The sequence below is a fragment of the Carcharhinus amblyrhynchos genome, chromosome 5 (assembly GCF_965287045.1).
Source record: "Carcharhinus amblyrhynchos chromosome 5, sCarAmb.v2.hapA, whole genome shotgun sequence".
NCBI lineage: Eukaryota > Metazoa > Chordata > Chondrichthyes > Carcharhiniformes > Carcharhinidae > Carcharhinus > Carcharhinus amblyrhynchos.
In genome coordinates this window covers 65,301,166-65,327,324 of record NC_137328.1, presented here as the reverse complement: position 1 = coordinate 65,327,324, position 26,159 = coordinate 65,301,166, and positions in this window count along the sequence as shown.

Here is a 26,159-nt window from a genome sequence, read left to right as displayed (position 1 = left end):
TGGCGAACAGCCAGTCAATCAGATCAGTCAACAATTCTCCCATCTCTCCAGCTACAGTGTTGCAGTGGCTGGAAGAGATACTGCAGGAAGCTACCTTAAACTGATGTGGAAGATAGATAGGGGAGGGTGAGGTAAGGAACGTCATGGGGTGGGGTCTCGGGAGAGGGGTGGGGGGTCTGGAGGTCACCATGCTTTAAGGGGAGAGCCACCAGTCAGAAGGGGGCAGCTAATGGCGTTGACATCCACCTCCACCTTTCTGCCCAAGATTGAACTTTGTTCTTTTCTGGCCACCCCACCAGCTCACGCCACTGGTCATCCAGCCGCCAGAGTAAAAATTGAAGCTAGGCAGGAAAAAGCCCTTAGATGGCTATTAATCAGTCATTTAAGGAACCTAATTGGGGCAAGGGTGGGCTTCCCAATTGAGATCCTCCGCAGAGTAACATCGCAACCAGATTGAGGTGGGCAGGAACGCTGTGGACATTGACTGGCAGCTCTCCAAGGTGGGACATCCCCCTGAGTGAGGGCGTAAGTCCTGCCTTATGCCAATCAATGCTGGTGAGAACATAATATCTGGGCTGCTGGAGTCAGCGAGGATAAATTTCCTATCAAGTCTTCACATGGTGGGGGTTGAACCTGCTCAGGATCTGGTCATTTGAAGCTTTGGATGTTGGAATAATTTCGTGATGGCGAATAATCCAGTAAATTTCCAAATGTATTAAATCCACTTCTTTTTTGTGGGTAAGAACATTACCATTTGTAGCACCATCGTAAATGCAGTTAGAATAATTCCTCTTTTTTGGTATTCACAACAAAATAAAAACTTTTCTTCATAAACTGATTTACAGTTTCATTGTAGCTCGTACCTTGAGCAGTCATTGCAGAAAGCTTCTGACCTTCTATTCAATGGATAAATGTCAGCAAATCTGTTAACAAATCAATACTCTTTTCTAAAATAAAAAACACTTCAGTGAATGCATGAACACATCAATGTGTTAATCAGCTGAAGCTAAGATAACGGAACTAGGACAACGGATTTGACCTGACGACTGAACAACTCACATTTAAATATTTGCATTTACATCCATTCTTTATTCAATGTACATAAAGCTTTAACACCATTTGCCATTAGCCTCAATTCAATACATCTAATCAGCATTACATGCTGATCTGATTCAAGGAAGCATCGATTCCTGAATTTTGATTTCACTCTTTTTTTTCCACCTTTGTCCAATTAGTTTCAATTTGCATGGCGTTCTTGTGGGATTCCTGTCATCAGATGCGCACGTGAATAATGGTAGCTGGGTGAGATATTGCAGTGGAGAGCAGCTTAGTAGATAATACTCCACAGAACATTCTGGCTGTGCTGTAGCAGCATCAGTGTTGCCGTGTCAGAAGAGGCCTATTTATATAGATGGAAAAGCCCCAAAGAGAATATTAACATGCTGTTCTAAGGCTTTGACTGAAACAGAGGCATCATTCTCTGGGCCATTATGGAGGGAAGGGAGGCTCTTGTTACACTACTGTCTCCACCCTTACTGTTGCCATCCCAAGACTGACTCACTGCCATTTCTCTCCCAGTAAGTAGGGACATTTCCCAGAAACCAAGGTCCTTCCTCTGTGTGTCCATGATGGATGGAGAAGGGATGTCTTGTGGCTATTCTGGGAAACAGAAATTCTGTGTTAAGCTTATTGCTAATGTTATCTCATTTTCCACCACAAATGTCAAGGGACAGTGAAGGAAATTCCAGTCCATCTCTCACTTTCCTAGACTGCAGTTTTAAGTTTTTTGAATGGAGATGTAAACACTTGGTATGGAGAAGTCCCATGTTTGTATATGCTTTGTGTGTTCACAGAATATAAACCCAGAAAGGAGTTGGAATTTTAAACCTAGATGTGGATTTCTATTTTCATGAAGTTAGAATGCTATATTTATTTGAAAAGTAATTCTTCAAAACGTTTGGCTAAATTCTGGAGTTTGAAATGAGGCAGAACAAACTGCTTTAAAATGCAAGACCATCTTCCAAGGCGGGTGAAGGTGAGAAAGGCATACAAGGACTACCCAAAAGGGAAACATTTTGCATCTCAGCAGACATCCAAATCACAACTCCTGCTGATCAATATCTCGGAATGTGGAAATGGTCTGTGTTCAGTAAAAACTGACCCTGCGGTGAGAAGCATGTTGTTTATTCCCTTTCAAACATATGTTTGTGAACAAAACTCCCATTTACCTGAAGAAGGACCAGCACTCCGAAAGCTAGTGGCTTTTGCTACCAAATAAACCTGTTGGATTTTAACCTGGTATTGTGAGACTTCTTACCGCCCTTTCAGAATACACAGGGAATGGCAATATAAAAAACAACCTGTACTGTGTGTATAGGTGTGCTGACGTGTCAGAGTGCATGTACGACATGGAAACAAGAAGGAACCGCAGCCGGTTAGCCCTGCTAAAAGGACAAGCAAAGGATCTCTCATTCTCTGTTGATGTAGGAGAGACATCAAAAGCCACAAGCTGAACAAAATCAGACTGCCTTTCAGCCTCTTTGCAGACTGCAGCATCTCCAAACTAACTCCTAGCCTGTCAGAATCAGCTCTATAGGAATCACCCAACTTAACGGCTGCAACTTACTCCTATCTACACTCAGACAAGCCAAAGACTTGTTTGTCTTTTTTAACTTTTATCTGGAGTTTTGAATTCTCATCTGATAAGAGTGTTATTGTGTGTGTTGCATTCTTTATTATATCTCTTGGTCTCTTTTCACTAAGAAATAATGAACTTACTTTTCTTTGACTCCTCCTAAAAGACAAATACATCTGAATGGGGAAAAGATATCCACGGGAGAAGTGGTCCTTTCAAACTAACCTTGTTGTGGCCAACTGAGGTGGGGAGGGTGGGGATTGGGCATTGAATAAAGAAGGGGAGCCAATTAATTCCTCCTCACCAAGGAGCTTAACAAAATTGGGGTCCTGTTTGGGAACTTAACAAATGAGAAGGACCTTGCCCAGTTACTGGTTGCAACACTGTGGGCTGCTGAAGTTTAAATCCCAGTTTTTTATGCTATCTTGCAGCTTGTCGCTATCCCTGACTTTCTTTGCAGTTATCAATCACACTCGCAGCTTTCCTTCAACAACTATACACAGCAGTCTCAAAAGATTAATTCAGTATGTGATAATACTACTGACATAATCTTCTGTCTCAGATTATCTGAACAATGACCTCTGGTTTCCTGGGACCTTGGATCTAGACCTGCAGCCATATTTATAAAATATTTAATGGTGACAGGATTACAAAGATGTATTATTTTAGTTCTATTGTGCAATAAAAGACTATGGCTGTAGGTCATATTTTCAGCAACAAATAGAATAATCAGATTAGCGGCAAGCAAAGCTATGGGCCTGAAATCCAAATACATTGAAAAACAGCTTGGTTCATGGTGTATAAGATATATTATTCCCAGACAATCTGTTTCTGTTACCTGAAGGTGAATATTTGTCAGGCCAGAATGTGATCACTGCTGATCTCTCTTTTTGACCCCAATAAAGCACTTTGGATTGGGGTCAAACACCTTTGGCGAGCACTGCTGGTAAGTATCAGCAGCCACTTAGGCTATATCTTGGACCCTCACTTAGCCAGGAAGACAGGTATGATAGCTGGCTGCTTCCAATTGGGAGGCCAATCTTTTGAGCCATTTCCTAAATGATCATGCCAGGGGCTAACAGCTCAGCAGGTGCATGAGCACCAAATATGCGATGATCTGATTTCTCTTTGAAGGCATTATAACACTCCACCTATCTCAATGACAGTGTAATCACAGCTCCAAGGCCATGGTAGGTCCTGGCACCATCCAACCCATGCCCCCCCCACCCCTCCCACCCCCAACAATGTAACAAGTGAATATGGAGAAGGAGCATTGGCTGATTTCTCACTCTCAGGAAAGGAGGAGCAAGTGGAGGTGGAATGAGAGAAGAAAGAGTAAAGTAGTCAGCCGAATGTGTTTCATTGCTACATAAATAAAGCCTCTAACCAGGTCTGTCTTCAGATGGAAGTTAATGTAGAAGCAACAGTTCCCTGGATACCCTTTGAGCCTGATATGAGCAATCATCAGTAACATATGGATGGCACGGTGGCACAGTAGTGAGCACTAATGCCTCACAGCACCAAGGATCTGGGTTCAATTCTGGCCTTGGGTAACTGTGTGGAGTTTGCACATTCTCCCTGTGTTTGTGTGGGTTTCCTCTGGGTACTCAGGTTTCCACCCACAGTCTGAAGATGTGCGGGTTAGGTGGATTTACCATGCCAAATTTCTCCTTAATATTTGAGGGATTAGCAGGGTAAATATGTGGCGTTATGGGATGTGGCCTGGGTGGAATTGTTGTTGATGCAGGTTCGATTGGCTGAATGGCCTCCTTCTGCACTGTAGGAATTCAATGACGAATATCACTCCATTCATGCTTGCGTAATTTAGTCAAATGCTGAACATCATGAAAGAAGTGCTATCTTCATGGCCATTGCAAAGAAAACCTTCAAATAGAGGAACAAGTTCAGAGCAACATTCTCTCCTGAATGCCATGACTGACATTGTGAAACCTTAGGTAGTCATTGGCCCCAGTCTGTGATTGCAGGATTTGACAGATTGCATGATCACTTGGAAATAGCTATGATAGAGGGCTTCACTCACATGAGAGACCCTTTGGGATGGTTGGCAGGTATAGCATTGGTCACTAGAAAGATCTTTAGCACCTTAGGCATAACATCTTTTTCTCTGAGTGTTCTCACCTCCATCCATTATTTCCAAGCCCTCAATGGATTTAGCTGCTAGGGAATGATAAGATGTTGGTAGTCACTGAGTTTCCAACATATTCCAACTGCTGGAGGACCATCTTATCAATGCTACCATCAGGGTCTCCAAGCCAAACAGCAGTCTGCCATAACTGCCACTCAGCTGTCAGTAAGATGCAGCTTTATTTTATGTAGCGGGATACATCCACTCTACATGGCCACTATGACGGAGCATTATGTTAATATTTGTGGGGCTTAATTTGTATAAGTATTGAAAAATAATGTACAATATTTTATTACTCAGAGATTCAGCCAGTGATTGCAAAGATCCATAAGGCACATACTGGCAATTAGATTAGGATCTTGATCACTGCTACCTCCAGTTCTAACCCTGTAGAGTTTGCTGAGTCAACTTAAGGGCATCTGGGAGTTATTTTCAATTTCAGCAGGGTTGGAAAACTGGTGCTAAGTAATTGGTTGGCCATTATACAACCTGCCAAATTTTATTTTTCAGTGAAATCAATAAAAAGAAGAATTGATCTTGATATATAACAGACAGCCAATCCTTTAATGTTAGCTTTCCATGCAGAGCACAGAAGTTGAAATCATAAGTCCACAGAATCCCTACAATGCAGAAGGAGGCCATTCAGCCCATCAAGTCTATACCAAACCAACTTTTAACCTTACCCAGACCCTATCTTCGTAAACCCACTAATCCCCCTAACTTCTTGGGATACTAAGGGTAACTTAGATTGGCTGATCCACCTAATTTGTATATTTTTGGACTGTGGAAGGAAACCGGAGTACCGGAAGAAACGCACGCAGACACTGGGGAAAAGTACAAACTCCACACAGACAGTGATCCAAGGCCAGAATTGAACCAGGATTCCTGGCCCTATGAAGCATAGAGCACCACCGGGCCACTCTAAATAACCCCACTCTAATTCACAAGGATCATATGGCCACAAGTGCTACCACCAAACCGCCAATCCCCATCTGCTCCACGCAGTCAGGAAGTCTGACAGTACTGAGAGGACGAATTTCCCTACCCTCACATTCAAATGCTTGTAAAGGAGAGCAGGAATTTTGACTGGCATTTTCAGAAATAGAGATCGAGTGGTAAGCCTGAGCTCTATTTTTCCTTATCTTCTATGACTGTATCACCCAACTTTAGATAATGCAGTAACTGAAAATGCATGTCCATGACTACTGTCTGGTGAGCTGTAATGAGCTCTATGAGCCTATAATGACGGGCATGAATGACTTGAACAATGGTGAAGTGATAGCTTCATGAAGACATAAATGTTACGTTCAAGTGCCTGCATGGTGATTTAAGTGCCATCAATGCTCTGTACATCGGAGAATTCTATGATTATGACACTCGTGCTATTCTTGCATTACTGATTATCTATTGAGGAAAGTAATATGATTGTTCAGTCTAGTAAAGAAAACATCAGCTACTTGCTTGATACATCTGTGGGTTGCAACTTGACGGATGTTTGTGATGTACCACTTAATCATCTGAGAATGAACATGAGCCATAAATGTTAAATGTAGTACAGTAGTGACATTTGTAACAGTGGCAGGTCTGTGGAGGAGTCTGACACAAACCTAAATGTAGAGCTTATTAAGCAGTTGCTAGCAGTACAATGTCATTAGTGTAAGGCAAAGAGGATCAAGTAAAGTTCGTGAAACATCTATATCATTGTTCTGTAAGACAATTTAGACATTTAGAAAGTAGTACAGCACAGAAAATTGAACTACCAACTTCAACATTCACTCCTTCACACAATTACAGCTGTGTGTATCGTCTACAAGGTACACTTCACCATCTCACCAAGGCTCCTTGGACAGCACATTCCAAACCTGCGACCCCTAAGGACAGTGACAGCAGATGCATGGGAACAAGACCACCTGCAAGTTCCAAGTGACAGGCTATCCTCAAGTGGAACCATACCACTCTTCTTTCACTCACTGTGTCAAAATCCTGGAATTCCCTTCCTAACAGCACTCTGGGTGTACCTACACAACATGGGCTGCTGCAGTTCAAGAAGATGGCTCACCACCATTTTCTCAAGGGCAATTAGGAATGGGCAATAAATACTGGCCTTGCCAACAATGCCCATATTCGGTGAAATCATTTTAATAACCGGCCAATAGAGCAACAAATCTATATTGGTGGTATCGCTACATATGAGCCTCCCCTTACCTTCTTTTATCTCAGTCTGTCAACATAACTTCTGTACCTTTCTCCTCATGGGCTTATACAGCTTCCTCCTAATTTTTTTTAATATTATTCAGTTCAACTACTTCATGTGGTAGCAAGTTTCACATTCAGACCAACCCTGTGAATAAACAAGTTTCTCTTGAATTTGTTACTAGATTTAATAGTGACAATCTTATATTCATGGTTCTTAATTTTGGACTTGGCATGATGGCCCAGTGGTTAGCACTGCTGCCTCACAGTGCCAGGGACTTGGGATCGATTCCCAGCTTGGGTCACTGTCTGGGTGGAGTTTGCACATTCTCCCCATGTCTGCATGGGTTTCCTCCAGATGTTCCAGTTTTCTCCCACAGTCTAAAGATGTGTGGGTTAGGTGCACTGGCCATGCTAAATTGTCTCTTCGTGTCAGGGAGACCACTTAGGGTAAATACATGGGTTTATGGGGATAGGGCCTGGGTGGTATTGTGGTCGGTGCAAACTCGATGGGTCAAGTAGCCTCCTTCTCCCCACGGGATTCTATGATTCTACGTCCCACAAGTGGAAACATTTTCTCTATATCTCCTAAACCCTTTTGTAATTTAAAGACGTCTATCTTTGGCCTTTACTTTTCTGTGGGAAAAATCCCTCCCCAAGTTGATTCAATATTTCTTGATAGTTATAACTTCTCTGACTGATTCAATGAGTCGTGCCTGGTCAAACTCTGTTATTAGGAATTCCCAATTCTCTCACACAAGGAGATGGAGAGACAAATGTAGAAATAAACAAATAAAGAAGGGCAAGAGATGGGTGAATAGGAAAAAGTCCCTTTGATTTCCTGGATCATCAACTGTCAGGAGAAGGAAATGAAAAAGAAACAGTCACACTGGGAGTAATTTTGTTTCTAATGAGGCAGTAGTGTAAAATGTGCAATATTAGCCCAGCCATCTATTAAACTAGTCTCCAGATTTGCATTGTCAGTGGTCACTGGAAACGAAAATAGGGACAGATGTTTATTGGGTGTAGGAATTGTAGGAATTTTATTAGTTGGCCAAGTAACTGTTGTAGGTTTTACACTATAAAATCTGGCAATATTTAGTTGAATATATTATGCCCTTTGCATTCAAAGAATGCTTCACTGACAGAGTGGAAAAGAGAGTTGAAGAAGATGATTTATTGCCCTGCCAATTGATCTGCAAAGAGAATCAATCTATGCTCCAATCTAAAAGGGATTAGGCATAGCCAGACTGCCCCATGACTCTATGATAAACTTTTGTTTGTCTTATCATTGGGAGATTGGGTGAATTATCGAATACCTAATGAGCAGACAGAGAGGAAAAGTGCTGACAAAGCCCAGAGCACACAGAGAACAGCCTGAAGTTATAATTAGTGAGTTACAAATGTAGCATTAGTGCACCTCAAGTAGTTTTAAAATTATGAATGTGTGAGAATTCTTCGTATCTTGGATGAAGTTGCTCATTTTCATTGATTGTGATGTGGCAGAAGGTCAGTGCCTGCACTGATCCTGAGGCTGCTTTAAGGAATTGATCACAAGAGCTTTTTTCCCTCCTTACTGTGTGGCTGAGCCAAGAGGGAGCTGATGATCCCCGTGGACAGAGCTCAGTATCCATCTTCCTTAGGAGCAGGTGTGTTTTTGTGGCCCCAGCAGCGACTCGGCAGAATCTGTCACAAATGAGGACAGCAGTCGAATTATCTAATGAAAGATTAAAACAGAATTAAGCTTCAAATGAGATTCATTTCTTTGTTGTCAGTTCAGTTTTTACAATACTTAGGGCTTCTGCCACGTTAATACAAATTATCCTATCAAAATATGAAGCTAATTAGCTGCTAAATGTTGGTTTTCTGTCTACAATAAAAAATCATTCTCAAGTAATCAGCTCATGATAGGCTTACCAAAATGAAATGAATACATCTCATAACTGACAATGCTTAAGCTTATAGCAACTCTGTGCTTGCAATGTCAAACATCTAGAAAACACTTATAAAACCTGCATGTTCTCATGAAATAGGGTGATGGACAAATAGTTGTCTGATATACAGAAGGATAAGGAACTGCAGCAAATAACAAATGCAGCCTCGTGCTAAATCCTACCCATTAAACTAGCCCCTGCATTTACAGAATAAGAATGAATGCAATGGGAAAATTTTTTAGCCTATTTATTGTGCAATTTCCCTGGAAGTAACTAGTTTTGGTAGCAAATTATGGTACAAGCTCTTCTGATTGATTTTTTTTCTCCATAATTGATAATTGAATGCCCTTACACCTTTTGGCCCATTGTCAATCTGTCTGCCAAATCCCCCATATCACATACCTAAACGACAAAGCGGGCCTGAGTCAGTACATTCTCCAATTTGCAATTCCGAAGTACTCTAGACAGTAAAGACAGAGGTAGATATGAGATAGTGAAGGAGAATGATGTGGTAGAAGACCAGCCATGATTTAGTTGAATGATGAAGCAAGTTCCAGGGGCTGAATATCCGTCTCTGACCCCAATTTCCTGTGTTCCTATGTTGCTCAGGATAAAGTTGGTAGAAATTTGTAGGATGCAGCTGAGCCAGGTGAAAATAAGGAGTTTCTAAGCTGGAGAAGCACAGAGAGCTTCTATAGCAACATGCGGAATGTAATTCCACTCTTGAAAGCAGGTTAAGAACAGGGCGGGGCAATGGGGTGCACCCACAGGGAGGGAAGGCAGGGGGAGAGGAAGTGGCTGTTGAAGGCCCTTCACTATCCCAACTTCTTCTGATTCAGACAGAGATAGGAATGGTCAAGAATGGCCTATCTGACCACTTGTGGGCCTCATCACTGCTGTTGGTGTTATATCAGTGGCAGGGGAAGGGGGGGGTGGTTGTACTATGTCGGAAGACTGCCCAGTAAAGGCTGGTGGCCTGCTTGCAAGTTCTGGGAGGGGCCCCATCATGATTGGACACCCTGTAGCTGATGGAGGGTCCCATTGTAGCAAGGAAGAAGCCATTATGGTCAATAATAATATGGTCATACGGTCATTGATAAAGAATGAAAAGCTTTCAGTGCTCTTATGCCATCAGCAGCAGTGAAAAGCAACTCCAGATGTGAAGAGCTGCTAGCCTTCTAATTGGCTGGCAGCTCTTGGTGGTATGATATCTGCTGGTAACAGGGTAGACACTCCAATACCAGGTAGCTAAATGCCTGATGGGCAAGGAATTGCATCTAGGACCTCAGAAATGGCTGTGACGGGGTTGCTCCTGAATTCCTGGCTGATGGATGAGGCTGATATCGTGACCATTAAATTAAGCTTAACATCTGCAGCTGGGGGGGTAGCCTTTTTGGCCTGTACACATCTGGAGTTGCTTTTCACTGCTGCTGATGGCTTCTCAGGAGCAAGCACGCTATTTCCTCTAACCATGCTTTTGAGAGGGAGAGGGTAGAGGGGCAGAACTTAAACCAGCCCATTTGTCAGAGAGCTGGCAGAATTGGGGGTGGTGCTGATTCTACATCTCAAGTGACTTTATTCTTCCTTGAAGTCAGCAGTGAGTAAAATCAGGCGGGATATAAAACTGGCATTATACTCTCTCCCACAAACGTCCCAGTTGTCAAATGAGGTTAAAATCACCTCTTAGCCACTGGAGCTGTTATGGACACAACTTAATGTGTTTCTTTTTACTGTCCATGATTAGTATGAAAAAGCTGCACATTTTCTTACCCTCAGAGTGAGAATCTCAATTAAATAGTTCCAAGGGATGCACACCAAGGTAAACATTGACTAGGCCATCAAACCAGTAAAAGGGACTCTTTAGTTGGCCTGGAACTTCCTGCTATTCAAGTGCAAAAACTGCTGATGACCAAGTGTTGCAGACTGGTACATTCCAAGGTCCAGAAATACATGCTGAGGGACACAATGAAGCTTGGGACTGCTGCTTAATGGGGAAAGACCACTCTCTTGAGGATCACTTGCTATAGTACATCGCAGGACTCTGTAAAACCCCTGGGGTTCAGATGCACCAGAAAAATATTTGGCATGAAGTGTAAATGTACTTTGTAAATATAATTTGTAAAGTCAAATGCAGTGATGTGCTCCATGTCCAGCTTTGAAAGAAGCTGCTCGATATTGCACTTTATGTAATGTTAAATTTGAACTGGTATGTAATGAAATTTTTTGCAAATTTCATGGATAAAGTGAATTTTAGAAAACAGATGTTAACGTTGGAAATGAGGTCTGATGCCAAGATCTTCTGCTGCTTCTTGATGTAATGCCAATCATGCTTTAGAAACACAGGTTAAACTCTGTTGCCAGAACTAAAACAGAATAGAAAGAATTTCTTCTTATTTATGTTTCATATTTTAACAAATCATATGGGGAGTCAGATGGGGTTGAGGGAAGTTCAGATCGGGAGGAGGGATGTCGGTAACAGAAACAGCAAAGAAACTCCTGAAGGCCATGAAAGCTAGAAACTTGTCCATATGAAAGAAATCTAAGTTATAGAAATGAATATCCAGTATAAAAATGTTGGAAAACCTAAAGCATAACAGTAAGCTCATTATAAATATTAAAATGTGGCTCCCATCCAATGCTGGATAATACACTGGGAGTTTATGGGGGTGGGATTTCAGCATACAAATAGCCCTGAAATCTGGGCAAAGGAACAGGGTGCTTAGAGGAAGTGGCGTTTTGATCATCCCAGTGATGCCCAAGGTCTGCCCTATGCAAATTTCTGTAAATAGGTAAGAATCATGCCCAAATTTCTTACCCTCCTGTAGGAATCTAGAATCAGGGGCACAGTTTCAAAGTAAGGAGTCACCCATGTAAGACAGAGGTGAAAAATTTATCTTTGAAGGCCCTGAATCTTTGAGATTCTCAACAACAGGAGAGAGGGTAGGGTTTTACGGCCTCACTTGGACAAGACCAGAAATCACTGCCCGAGGTCAGTTCTGTTGTTGGACCCTCACCTCTGCCAATTCCATGGCAGGCAAAGTGGTAGAATCCTAGCCTGAGTCTCTGAATGTATCCTAGGCTAAGTTAGATCAACTTCTGAAATAAAGAGGACTCATTATGGGGAGCAGACAGAAAAGTGAATCTGAGGCCAAGAGCAGATTGATTATGATCTTGTTGAATGATGGAGTAAGTTCAAGTGGGACACGACTTCCTCGGAGTGGCAGTCAGCGTCAAATTGCAACTCTATGAACAATTACTCACACTAACTTTCTTCTATGCTTGTCTTACTTAGCCTTCTGACTCAGGCCAGGTGTGATCCAAGCAGCACAGCTATCCTCGAGGCCCAGCATCGCAGTCCAGCAGAGTTGGATTAAAGAAGCACAAGCCCCTTTTTTACAGCACCGGCTGGTACATTAAAATTGACAGGCCAGTGGAAAGGCAAGTGTCTAAGGTAAGTGGATAGGATTTGGGAGTTTGGGGGAACAGAGGTCACGGTTGGGGAATTGCAGGTCAGCGGGAATCGGAAGTTGTGGGCTAGGAGTTGTCGGATCTCAGGTGGGAGAGGGGTAGCGTGGGCCAGGTCTTGGGTGAGGGTGTGGGGCAGGATCAGATGTTGGGGGGAACTGGGTCAGTATGAGGTGGGTTGGGCCTGTGGGAATGGAGTCAGATGGGGTTGAGGGAAGTTCAGATCGGGAGGAGGGATGTCGGGCCTGCGTGGGATTGTGCCGGGTCAGGTTGGGTGTGGGTGGGGGAGAGGTCCTGTGCCAATGGACAGAATTGTAGGGGGGAGGGTAAGAGATTTGTAGGAAGAACTGTGGTGGAGATTTGCTCAGGGTGGAGGAGTCTCCTGGGGGTTGGTGGGTATTGAGGGAATCCTTTAGGAATGTTAGTCTGGATCTGTACCATAGTTACCTACAGGTTAGAAGATGTTTAATTTCTTTGAGCTATTTCTGCGTAACTATTTGTGTAAGACAGCCGAAACTATCTGAAGTTTGCAATTGAAACCACGTTCTCAGATGGTTCCCAGCATTAGGTAATTTCCCAGGGGGGTTTTGCACTTTTGCAAAATTGCTATGCTAACCCTTACCTCTGAAATTCTGGGAGGGATTCCCTGGCGCATCTTTGGGGTTCCTCCCCAGTTGGCGATGAGGAGATCAGGAGTTATGTATGAACTTTTCCTGTTCTTATTATGTAGTCATGTTCAAGATTATTGTATGGCAGGCTGCTGAAATATGTAAATCAAGCATTTACACTGGTTGTAAGACCACATGTTCAATTTTGAGATACAAGTGGGAAGCGGATGCTAAGCTTGCACAGTCTGTGTGTATCAGGGAATGAGTGGCTTAGGTGCGTGATCAAGAAAAAACACAGAATTCGTTGAAGAGCAGAATGACCCTCATTGTTTCCTTAATACACTGCAGCCTGCACAACTCCACCTTCTCCCCATCCCCTAAAACCTTACCACAGGCCATTGGATGCTGTTTTTGGCTGAATGACGCAACTCCCCCCTAAATTGAGGCAGCAAGGCTTGTCTCACTAATTAAATTGCATTCAGTGATATCATGCAGATCTAAAGTGCATTTTCCCATAATTTTGTTTGCAAGTCATACATTTCAATAAGGTACAGATCATTAATGACTGAAATGTGACCCAGTTAACTATGCTCTTCCTTCCGAAACAAACTGACAATGATGTATCTGCCTAAGTTGGCCTGTGAATGTGTGGCTAAATGTATATCGCAAGCAAGATAACTTGAATGCATTGCAGATTCACAGTGGAGCAAGGCATCAGTTATTTGTGATCTTAGTAGCAAACTTCTATGAGTTTAAAGGGAATGTTGTTTGCTATAGAACCACAGTTGAATAAGATGATTTTATTTACTAGAACTCTATCTAACTATATTGCCCACATCCAACTTCAAAGCAAGCTAATTGCATCCAAAGATCCTGGTTTAAACAACACTTTGTGCACCTTTCAATAAATTTGCCTTCAGCCATTCAAAACTGTACAGCCAGGATGAAGAGATTAGCTGTGTTTGAATATAGAATGAAATTCACTGAATGAATAATCATACAGCACTGCTGAGAAACAGCAAGATTTTAGAAAGCTTGATATAACTGCTACTCCTTCTTTGTGTTAGTATGAACTCTATCAACAGGCACTAACAGTTTCAAACAATCACAAAAACTGCCCTTCTTTGTATCATGATGAGGAGATGCCTGCGTTGGATTGGGATAAGCACTGTAAGAAGTCACACAACACCAGGTTAAAGTCCAAGGTTTACTTGGTAGCAAAAGCCACTAGGTTTCGGAGTGCTGCTCCTTCATCAGGTGAAATTACCTTCTTTATGTCCCCAAAAGCAAAACAGAAGTCAGATTTATTTCCTTACCCATATAAAACATGTGCTTTCATTTCAATATTTAACTACAATACCACTCAGAACAATAGCTCCTTCCTTATAAATTACAACTCAGTTTTCTGACTCCTATTCCAGCCTCTCATCTGTTGAGCTTTATGTAAGAGATTGTGTTCTGCACTCTGGGCAGAGAAACGCTGCCCTAAGTTAGATTTTTAAGAACACTACTGCCAGAAGACCTTTTTCAAGCCAGCAAGATCATCCCAAATGTGATAATGAGTAAATGACAATTCCATTCTGCAGGTTTTTCATGAACAAGCACAGCTATGAAAAATATGGCCAGGGTGAGCAGTATGTCAAGCAACTGCACTGTTACATTTATGAGTTGAGTAAAATAAACATAACAAAAAGATGAAGAATCAAGCAGTGTGCTAGCTTGACAGATTGCCAACACTAACAGCTTCTGTATGAGTTGCAGTGTCATTCTCAACACATTGGAAATATATTTTTCATGCAAAACATAGTGATGGAATTTTTTTTTTAAGTTCTTTCACACGATGTGGGCTCTGCTGGTTAGACCAGCATGCATTGTCTATTCTTAATTACCCAAGAGAAGGTGATAGTGAGCTGCCTTCTTGAACCACTGCAATCCATGTGGTATAGATACAAACATAGTGTTGTTAGGAAGAGAGTTCCAGGGTTTCAAGCCAATGACAGCAAAGAGCAATATATTTCCTCATCAGGGTGGTAATTGGCCTGGAGGGGAACTTGTAGATGGTAAGTGCATCCTTCTTGTGATAGAGGTCACAAGGTTGGAAGGCGCAGTTGAAGGAGACTTTGTGAGTTGCTGCCGTGCATCTTGTTGATGCTAAATACTGCTGCCACTCTGTGTTGGTGATGGAGGAAGTGAATGTTTAAAGTGGTGGATGGTGGTGGGGAAGGAAGGCTAGAAATGTAACGACTTGCTTCGCTCTGGATGGTGTTCAGCTTCTTGAGTGTTGTTGGAGTTGCATTCATTCAGACAAGTAGAGAATATTCCATCATACTCTCAACTTATGCCTTGTAAATGCTGAAAAGTATTTGGGGAGTCAGGAAGTGAGTTACTCGCCTCAGAAATCCCAACCTCGGACCTGCCCCCACAATATTGATATGGCTGGTCCAATTCACTTTCTGGTCAATGGTAACTCATAGGATGTCAGCAATGGTAATAGATATCTTAATGCATTTTAGGAAGATCTATTATTCTATCTTAATGGTAAATTGAAAAAAAACATGATTCACATTGGCTGGTTATTTAAATTGGGCATGCAAATGGGTAAACTTCCTAAAATACATTTTCTGTACTGCCTTTTGGTGAAAAGTCCACATATTATGAAACAAATGTGAAATTATAGGTATTATATCATGATGAAATCTTCACAATACTCCAAACAATTTCAGTTAGTTTGTTGGTTATATGAGTACGGCAATAAAAAACAACGCAGAAACAGGTCATTCAGTCCAACTGTCCCACACTGCTCAAGTGTAAACCTAGATAGAAAGCCAATTATTTATAAAATATCCAATATTTTTAAAAATGAATCTGAGAATCCCAGATTCACTTACTTACATATCATACCACAAGTAAGTTATCTTTTACACAAGTCATCTACCCAATCTTTGTTGCGAATAAATCCAATACGTTTTTACTCAAAATCCTTGTTGCTGAAATTTAGCATTGATTCTCGCAGCGTGATGACAACACTGAGTAACGATTGATGATGAAGGTTATATTGTAGTCTTATGGAAGACCTGAGAACTCACTTGCGTCACCTTTGCTCATGAATTATTGTCTCTTCAGTGTAACCTGTATCACATCAATCCCCTTTAAGTTGTTTGTTTCACATATAAAATATTTGCCTCTTTGTTTCTTTTATCATTAAACTGTGATACATTTTAGCACAAAAACATCTAGCTGTGCCGTCTTTGATATTTAAATTCTCTTTAATGTATTTGCAGCAGGCTTACATTGAAATATTTCAAGATAGCAGCGAGAAATCAAGGAACAAACCAGTGACCTTTTACTGCTTTATACCTGCTGGCTTGACTGATAATAAAAGGACTGAATGGCGCAAAACCCACAAAATTGGGTTCTGTCACTTCCAGCAATTATTGCATTTTATTGATAACTTGCAGCCCTATTCACCAAATGCCATCAATGGAACAAAACCTGTCACAGATCAGGCCAAATCCATTAAATGGGCTGGTTAACATGTCCCTTGGGTGCACTGTGAAAACTTTCTGTATAAAATGTGTAAACTGCTGCTGAAGGTTTTCACTACAGCATGTACTCCCGAGCTTTCATTTCAAAATGGACGCAGGTGACTCGTTTGCTCTAAATTAATTTAAAAATCTTATGACCAATTTATGTACTGTCCTACTTTGTCATACCAAATGGACATTAATACTGACAACCTGTATTATCCTCTATTTATCCTAGTTCAGCCATTCATCTGTTCCTGTTGTTGTATTGTAGTGTTTGATGCCAAATTCACCTCAGTGGCTCCAAGTGTGCAAGGAGTTGACAGTGTATCTCGTCTAGATCCATGGAAAGTGGCAATTTGTTTTAGATTCATATTTTGTCAGTTCCTGTATAACTCAAAGAGCTGACAAATACCGTAGATATCACACCATCCTAACATGGAAAGAACTTAGCCTATTTGCTTACTGGTAATTTGAACTCCTCCAAAACCTAAGGGATGTCTTCGAGTAGGTAGATTTAAGGATGCATAGCCAAGTGATGTAATTAACAGGCATTGGGTACTCCAAAACATGGTGTTCTATCATCTATTCTAATTCATAGTGAATTGAGAGTTATGGTCCTGTAGAAAAGCTCAATGATCTACAGGAAGTGGAGCTCTGACAGGATAAATGAGGAACAACTACTGGTGTCTGCAAACGTAAATAATTAAGGCAATCATTTGGTCATGGGAAGTGATTTACTATCACTCAAATTAATTTAGAAGCTATCTGTCATGTTTCAGGATTTCTGGCAATGCTGCTCACAGGAACAATGTTTGCTCCAGATCCTGAGAAGGTACCTCAGGCAAAACTGAACTCACAACCATTTTCAGCAGCTGTCTGTGATATTGAGTTACTCTGCTGATGAGGACCACGCAAAGCATTTAAAATTTAAAAGCGAGCAGGACAAAAACAGCCACAACTAAAAATGTCGATCAGGCCAACCAGAAAGAAATCCCACAACACCAGTTTAAAGACCAAACAGGTTTATTTGTAGCAAAAGCTGCAAGCTTTCGGGACAGCCTGTCCCTTCGGCAGGTGGCTAGGAGTTCTGATCATAAAAAGGACACAAAGACACAAACTCAATTTACATGCATTGGAATCTGAGTCTTTACAGCTAATCAATTCTTAAAGGTACAGACAATGTGAGCTTTAAGCCCAGGTTAAAGAGATGTGTATTGTTTCCAGACAGGAAAGTTAGTGAGATTTTGCAAGTCCAGGCAAGTTGCGGGGGTTACAGATAGTGTGACATGAACCCAAGATCTTAGTTGAAGCCGTTCTCATGTGTGCGGAACTTGGCTATCAGTTTCTGCTCAGGGTGATCAGGCCAACATCATAGATGCAAAAACTGAAATGTTACACTTTGATTTGATTATTTGCACATGCATTAATATACAGTGAAAAGTATTGTTTCTTGCGCACAATACAGATGAAGCATACTGTTCATAGAGAAGGAAATGACAGTGTGTAGAATGTAGTGTTACAGTCATAGCTAGGGTGTAGAGAAAGATCAACTTAATGCAAGGTAGGTCCATTCAAAAGTCTGACAGCAGCAGGGAAGAAGCTGTTCTTGAGTCAGTTGTTTTGTGACCTTTTGTATGCTTTTCCTGATGGAAGAAGGTGGAAAGGAGTATGACCAGGGTGCATACGGTCCTTAATTACACTGGCTGCTTTGCCAAGGCAGTGGGAAGTGTAGACGGAGTCAATGGATGGGAGGCTGGTTTGCGTGATGAATTGGGCTACATTCGTGACCTTTTGTAGTTCCTTGTGGTCTTGGGCAGAGCAGAAGTCATACAAAGCAATGATACAACCAGAAAGAATGCTTTCTATGGCGCATTTGTAAAAGTTGGTGAGAGACGAAGCTGACATGCCAAATTTCCTTAGTCTTGGCAAAATGAGAGTGAGAGATATTCAGCTGAAGGAGAAGGAACATAAGCTAGAAAAGGAATGAGAGCAACCCAGGTGGGGGGTGCGGGGGAATATAGCCTGGAGAAGGAGAACATGAGAAATGAAGACGGAAAGAAGAGAACTAATTTGAGGTCAAAAATAAGGAGAAATAGCAAGTGCGATTGAAGTCAGTGGAGACATAATATAGGCAGGTTGCAAAATTGCGCCATGACTCTAGTTTCAACAGAGAAACTGTGGCAATATGAGGCCAATGAGAGAGAAAATGAGCTGAAAAACATCCACCAGCAGTGAGCTTGATCAGTGAGATTGTGGAGCTCAGAGCCCATCATTTTACAAAAATTAAATTTTAACAAGGGCTTGAAATTGAATTGTTAGCCAATCACCGCAAGTGAAATAAAAATGAATGGGCTGTCTGACTGGTGATGTCAATAACTGCTGGCAGTGTTTGCTAATGTCACTCATATAGGAACATTAAAAAGGAGGCCATTTGGCCCCTCGAGCTAATTCTGTTATTCATTGAGTTCATGGTTACTCTACTTGCTTTTGCTAAATATCCCTTAACAACCTTGGATAATAATAACCTATCAATCTCGGTTTTAAAATTAACAATGAATGGAGAATCAATTGTCATTTATGGAAGAGTGTTCAAAATTATTACCAATGTATGGTAGGTACTGGAACTCTGAAATTAAAACAGAAAATGCTAGATGCGTCCGGCAGGATGAGCAACATCTGGGGAGACAGGGATAGAGTTACATGCCAGAATTTTACCGCCCGCCCACCGCAGGAATCAGAGCGGGTGAGGGGCACACAATGGGAAAGTCCACTGACCTTGGGCAGGACTTTACGGTTTCAGGACAAGCGAGGCTGTAAACTCTCACCCACAGGGTGGAATTTGATAGCGTCTCCAGTAAACTCATCCACTAGCTGGAAAAGCACAGCCATTTTCAAGATCCTTGAACTGGCTGGTTCAGTACCAGCAGTGCTACAGGGAGCAGTGGCCAGGACTGGCACTGGAACCTCAGATGAAGCTGAGAGAAGTGGGATCATTGGGGCAGGTCAGGGAAGTCCTGGAGAAGGGGGTTCATTCTAAAGGACAGGGGTTTTCTTCCTGGAGGTGCATTCCTTGTTGCTGGCATATCTCTCTGTCAGGCATAACATGCCTGAGAAGCAGGGAACCTCCATCAAGCCAGGGTTCACCGCCTGCCGATGGTTATATACTAGTGGTGACATGATGAGGCCCTTAAGTGGCTACTTAGGGTCACAAATTGACCTCCAGATAAGGAGGCCAACCATAACCCTTCGCACCCCAGACTTCATTGCAGGGAGTTGGGAGCATGATGGGGTCTCCAGCTCGCACTTCCCTATAACATATATATGCCCCCCACACTTCCCTGCTGGTCTCTGAAGGAAGCATTAAATTTCACTGATAGTTTCAGGTCGATGAACTTTCCACAGATACAGGTGAGTCCCTGTCCCTGATTCAATATTATTTCTTTCGGATGCTTGGCATGCTGCTTTCTTCCATTACCATTAATACTGATGCGTAGTAATTATTCAGTAATTCCACCATTTACTTATTATTAATAACATCAAGCCCATCAGTTTTCAAAGGTCCCACGCTGCTTCTGACCACCTTCTTTTCTCGAATGAAATTGTAAAAGTCATTGGGGGCAATTTTCCAACCCCATTCGTGGCAGATGTAAATCCTGATTTGACTGGAAGCTTGTGCAAGACAGCCGTGCTGGGATTTGTGGCAGGGAACAGGTGAACACCTGAGAACTGATCTGAATCCAGACTGTGCTTCTCTCCACAGGCTATCTCTCATGCACCATCATCTAACCATTGCCAGTCATGACCCCAGCCTTCATCTGAAGCTTCCCAAGTTTATGCCCAACATTGGATAAAAGCAAATTACTGCGGATGCTGGAATCTGAAAGTTGGGCTTTGACAAAGGGTCATCTGGACTTGAAATGTCAGCTCTCTTCTCTCCTTACAGATGATGCCAGGCCTGCTGAGATTTTCCAGCAATTTTTCTTTTGGTTTCACGTCCAACATTGCCTTGCCATCTGTGGCCCAGAAAATGTCCACACTGCATTTAGACATCACTTGGTAACTTCATTGATAATAAAGAGCACACGTCAGATATAGTGGACCTTCACTCTGATCCCATTTGAGGCCTCCACATTTCCATTCCAGCAGTTTCAGATAAACACAGTGAATCCTGGGACTCTGATGATATTGTAACGAATCAGATAACCATGTTATCTGATTCAACCCATTGGAGAGATAGCTCAGGGATTATGTCAAGCCACACTAGCCAGACCTTCAGGTCCAAATCAGCAACCTCCTATTTAGTAGCCCAGCATCTGAAGCCTAGTGTTAGGAAGAGTGTAAAGCTTTAAGTTTAATTTATATCTTGTATTTGTATATTAAGAAAGGTAAAACCTAGGTCTACTGTCATTTAAAGTATTTTTGTGAGTTCAGTGCCGGCAAATTTAGGGCCATATATGAAGAAAAACATTGTTAACGAGCTTTTACAATCCTTGAAACAAAGAGATGGGTTACCAAGGGTTTAGTTTTTTTAGTGGAGTTAAAACAAAAATATCAAGTAGAAAAAAAACTCGCAACATGAGTCCAGAGAGACACAGATGCACAGGAAAAGAGAGAAAGACTGTTTAGTCGGTTAGTATATGCAGGCAGAAAGTCTAAAACTCCCTCAGAAGATATTCTGCCGACTGCTGGGAAATTGAGATTAGGAACTTAAGTGATTGCTTTTAAGTTACATGAGTCTAGATAGCCATTTTTCAATGCCTCAGGGAGAGATACCAATTGAGGTGAATCTCCCATCGCAGGGTTAAAGACCTCCTGCTGATCCTTGACTGCCTGGAGATGAACTGCCCTGTCACCAAACTTCAGGATACAGCGCTTTTCTCTTCATGAGGCCATTCTGGTGCTTGCTGTGAGAAGTCCTGGGCTGCAGAGTGTGTGCACGAGTGCCAGTTAAAAATGGCACCCATAAATATAAACTGACAAGGTAATGACAGGGCAAACAAATCCCAACCCACCATGCCATGAGATGCACCATGTTACTAGTGCATACATACATATGTAATGAAGTGAAAAGCAGATCATCTGGCACAGAAACCCACCATGCTGGCTAGAGGCTACAGCACCGAATTTCCTGCTCGCCACTACACTCTGCTCCTGGGATAGTTACTGCTGCTTAAGGACTATGATTTGGAAATTATGCTGGTCTCTGAGCTTATCTTTTAACATCTAAAGAGTAATGGCAGAAATCATAAAAAGTAAAGAAGTAATGCAGAAAGAACTTACAATGAAGTGGCTATCCACCTCAAAGACATGAGGCAGTTGTAGGTTGGATACATTCCTGGATGCTCTCTCACATCACCTCCAATCCTATCCGCCCAAACAGCCTTCACCATCTCCAATATCTTCGTAACTAATGAACAAAAACGTGCAAAGAAAAGAAATCTGTACCTCTTAACAGGACTGTCTTTTCTCCCAAGCTGCTGGCTGCTGGGTCCAGGGCATTGAGCTTCCTTCCAGAACATTCCTGGAGGGATAACAACCCTAAATATGGCTGGAAAAGTCAGAACACGCCATGAAAGCCTTTGCCATTTGATATTAATGGGAAAAGTTCCAGATGATTTAATTAAATGTGTAAAACTGTTCTGCAGTTCAGTACACGTAACGCTCATTTTATTGCCTTGTGTGTGCAGGTTGAGAATAGAGTCTTCAGCTCCCACAAACAGCTCAGTTATTGTCTACTTACAGGTTGGAAGGGGTGATTGAAGCAGAGGTGTAAATACGTTGAAATCGGAAGATAAAAATTTGATGAGTGATGCCACACACTGAACAGTGTTGGGCCTACAGAAATCCTGCAATAACTAACTGGACGGTGTTTGAGCTCATGAGATATGAGGCAGCCAGCAATACAAGGACTGCCAATGCAAAGAGCTTAGCTCCTTATCTTCATTTGGTCATGGTGAATGGGATAGAAACATACAGAAACATAGAAGATAGGAGCAGGAGCGGGTCATTTGGCCCGTCAAGCTGCTTGCCATTCATCACAATCATGGATGATCATCCAACTCAATAGCCTAATCCTATTTCTGTCCATAACCTTTGATCCCATTTGCCCCAGGTGTTATATGTAATCACCTCTTGAATACATTCAATGTTTTGACATCAACCACTTCTTGTGGTAATGAATTCCACAGGCTCACCACTCTTTGGGTGAAGAAATGTCTCCCCATCTCGATTCTAAATGGCTTACCGTGTATTCTCAGACTGTGACCCCTGGTTCTGGACACCCAACCAACGGGAACATCCTCCCTGCATCTACCCTGTCTAGTCATGTTAGACTTTTATGAATCTCTATGAGATCCCCCCTCATTCATCTGAACTCCAGCAAAAAAAAATGCTTAGTTAATCTCTCCTGATACATCAGTCCCGCCATCCCTGGAATCAGCCTGGTAAACCTTCACTGCCCTCCTTCGAGAGCAAGAACATCATTCCTCAGAAAAGGAGACCAAAACTGCACACAATACTCTAGGTGTGGCTTCATCAAGGCCTTGTGTAATTGCAACAATACATCCCTGTTCCTGTACTCGAAACTTCTCACAACGAAGGCCAAAATTCCATTTCCCTTCTTTTCTGCCTGGATGCATGGAAATGAGCTGTAAAACACTCTCATGACTGCAGATGGCCACAATAATATCTGCGAAAGAATTTGACTTGAATATTTTGGTTATCCAGGGGCTACATATGTGGGGTATATACATCTATCCTGTTCAATGCTTTAGTAGAGAATACTGCACACACAGAGGGGAATTTTGGTTAAGTACCTCAAGGGTATAGAGAGTAGAGTCAGGCTGCATCACTAACCCAGGACAGGTAGCTGTAGAAGTCACTGATTAAGATTTCTTTGTAACCCCATCATATGTTTCCCAAACCTGAAAAAACTCAGGGGGTTTTGATAATTTCAGTCAAAGGGCTTGTGGTGATGACAAAATAATGGCAAGCAGCTTGCCACATGATACTGGGGACAACACAATCCTGTACACTCTTCATAATAAACAAGAAGAGGTGCACTAAGTGACAATGTTTGAGGGGCCGAGGAATAACAGAAAGTTCACTCATCACCTCAGAAGTTGAATGCAATACAGGAGCATATTTTGGATGGCGTTCCTTCATTCATACCGCTGGAGGCTGAAATAGCCTGATGTGTTGTAACTATTCAAGGTAAGCCAAGCAGTTGGACACTTGGCTGGGCCAAGGTAAGCTGTTCATTGAGCTACTTTGTCTCAGCATACATACCCTTGAGGGTACATATATGAGATGTCTTTGGATGGTACACAGGCGATATTGAGCAGGATTTAGAGGGTCCATTAGCCATGGGTGCAAATCCCGTAATAGCCACTAAATATTGGCCTGTTTTGGATTGGAGATGGGAAGGAACTAGAGCTGTAAGTGTGTGATTGCTACCAGCAATCCACTTGCACTAGTTGCTTCCAAGTCAGTAAGGCCAATGGATAAGGGGAGATAATGATCAGCAACAGTAATACCAACCTGCCTCCCTCTCTATCTCTCTCTCTCTTTCTTGCTGTCATCCCTCACGGGATTCCGAGCGATATTGGGATGGAGCCATTGGAACTGGCTATCTTACTAATTACAGCACTGAAGGAGCACAGACCCCAGCAAAACATCCAAGGGGAGACCCAGCAGAACAAGTTCAGGGGTCGCAGGGCAAGATCGGGGACGGAGGCCAAACCAGCCGTACAAGGAGCGCAAAGGCACCAAAGATACCCCAGGGTCTACCGTACGTATGTATCCTCCCTGGAGCTGTCCAACACCACGTGCCATTGAAGATTCCATCTTACGATGGAGACTGTGCAGCACCTGTGCCATTTTCTTGCAGACTTAGTGCCACATGGCAGAGGAGGCCACTTCCTGTGGCCATCAACATCATGGCACCCATGAGCCCCTTCAAGAGCTCCACGAGTTCCTATGTGGTTTTTCGCAGGCATCTGCCCACAGTTGATCCATGCGATGAAGGTATGAACTGACTCAGGACTACATTTACTTTGACCTGGATCAGGTCTGGCAGAATGAGAGGCCGATGAGCAGGTAGCTGATCTACCACAGGTGTGGGGGGGATAGACTGCACCCACATTGTTCTTTGCAACAGGCAGTCCTGACATAAACTATATGGGGTTCCACCCCCTCAATGTCCAGCTGATGTGAGACTACCTGATGTGTGTCATGCAGGCGTGAGCTGTTTTCCTGGGTGCAGATGCATCATTGGCCAGTCATAGATCCCTGGAATCTTCGATGGACACCTCAAACTGTAGGGATGGCTCATTGAGACAAGATATATTCCCTCAGGTTGTGGTCAATGACATTAGTGCAGAGCCACAGATCATTATGGAGACCAAGTACAATGAAGGTTGGCTGAGTGGTTAGCACTGCTGCCTCACAACACCAAGGACCTGAGTTCGATTCCTGACTTGGGTGACTCTACGGAGTCTGCACATTCTCCCCGTGTCTGTGTGGGTTTCTCTGGGTGCTTCAATTTCCTCCCACAGTCTGAAAGACTGACTGGTTAGGTGCATTGACCATGATAGATTCTCCCTCAGTATGTCCGAACAGGTGCCAGAGTGTGGCAGCTAGGGGATTTTCACAGTAACTTCATTGTAACGTTAACATAAACCTACTAATAAATAAACTTTTAAACTATGAGGCTCAAAGTGCATTTTGAGTTGTCATTGAGCAATGCATCAGCCTGTTAAAGATCAGGTTCCACTGTCTCGGCAGATTGATAGGACACTACAATATCGCCCCCAGAGAGTCTCCCACATTGTTGTGGTCTGCTGTGCCCTCCAGAACCCGGCAAGGAGTTTCCTGAGGATGACCTTCAGGAGCGGAACATGTCCTTGGACAAAGAGGACGTGAATGAGGGTGTCGAGGAAGTGTTAGAAGCCAAGGATGCACATGGACAGGAGGGCCAGAGGTGCCCTCGTCACCTCCTGCTCCATGGAGGAAGACATGCTTACTGGCTGAGAGAGTGACCTCCCTCATGACAGTGTGACCCCTCTTTGTCCAGGGAATGAAGGTGGCCGAGATCTCAATCATCAGGGTTCTGGGGCTGGGAAGTCCTTGAGTACCGGGTGCCTGGTTGATGCAGGAGGGTGATGATGACTCACAGTGCGGAAAGCTGTGTGATGCCGATTCTGTTTATGTCTGACTGCTGTCAGCATGCTGACTCCCTGGTTCATATCTGAGTGAGGGGCTACTCTACATTCCTTTGTCCCTTTGCTCCAGAGGGGGATTTTGGGGGGAGGGTCTAGCGTTCACTGAATCATGCCTGAGTCCTATAACTGTGAATGAAACATCACACTCGGAGGGCCTAACTGTCTGGCAGACTTGGAGGGCCAATGGGAACAACTGTGGCCAAATGAGGAGAAACACCATGCCATTGGGAGGAGGCTTAAAGATTCTGAGGTGTTAAAGTGTGAAGTACAATAATATTTAATTCAGTGACATATCCAAATGTTACAAGTGACAACGTCCCCTAACTACCCGTGCCTATCTTCACGCATGCCCACGCTGTGCCCCTACAATTCCTTACACCTCCAAACTCTTCCACTATGCCTTGGCGTGTTCCCAGGATGCACGTCAGAG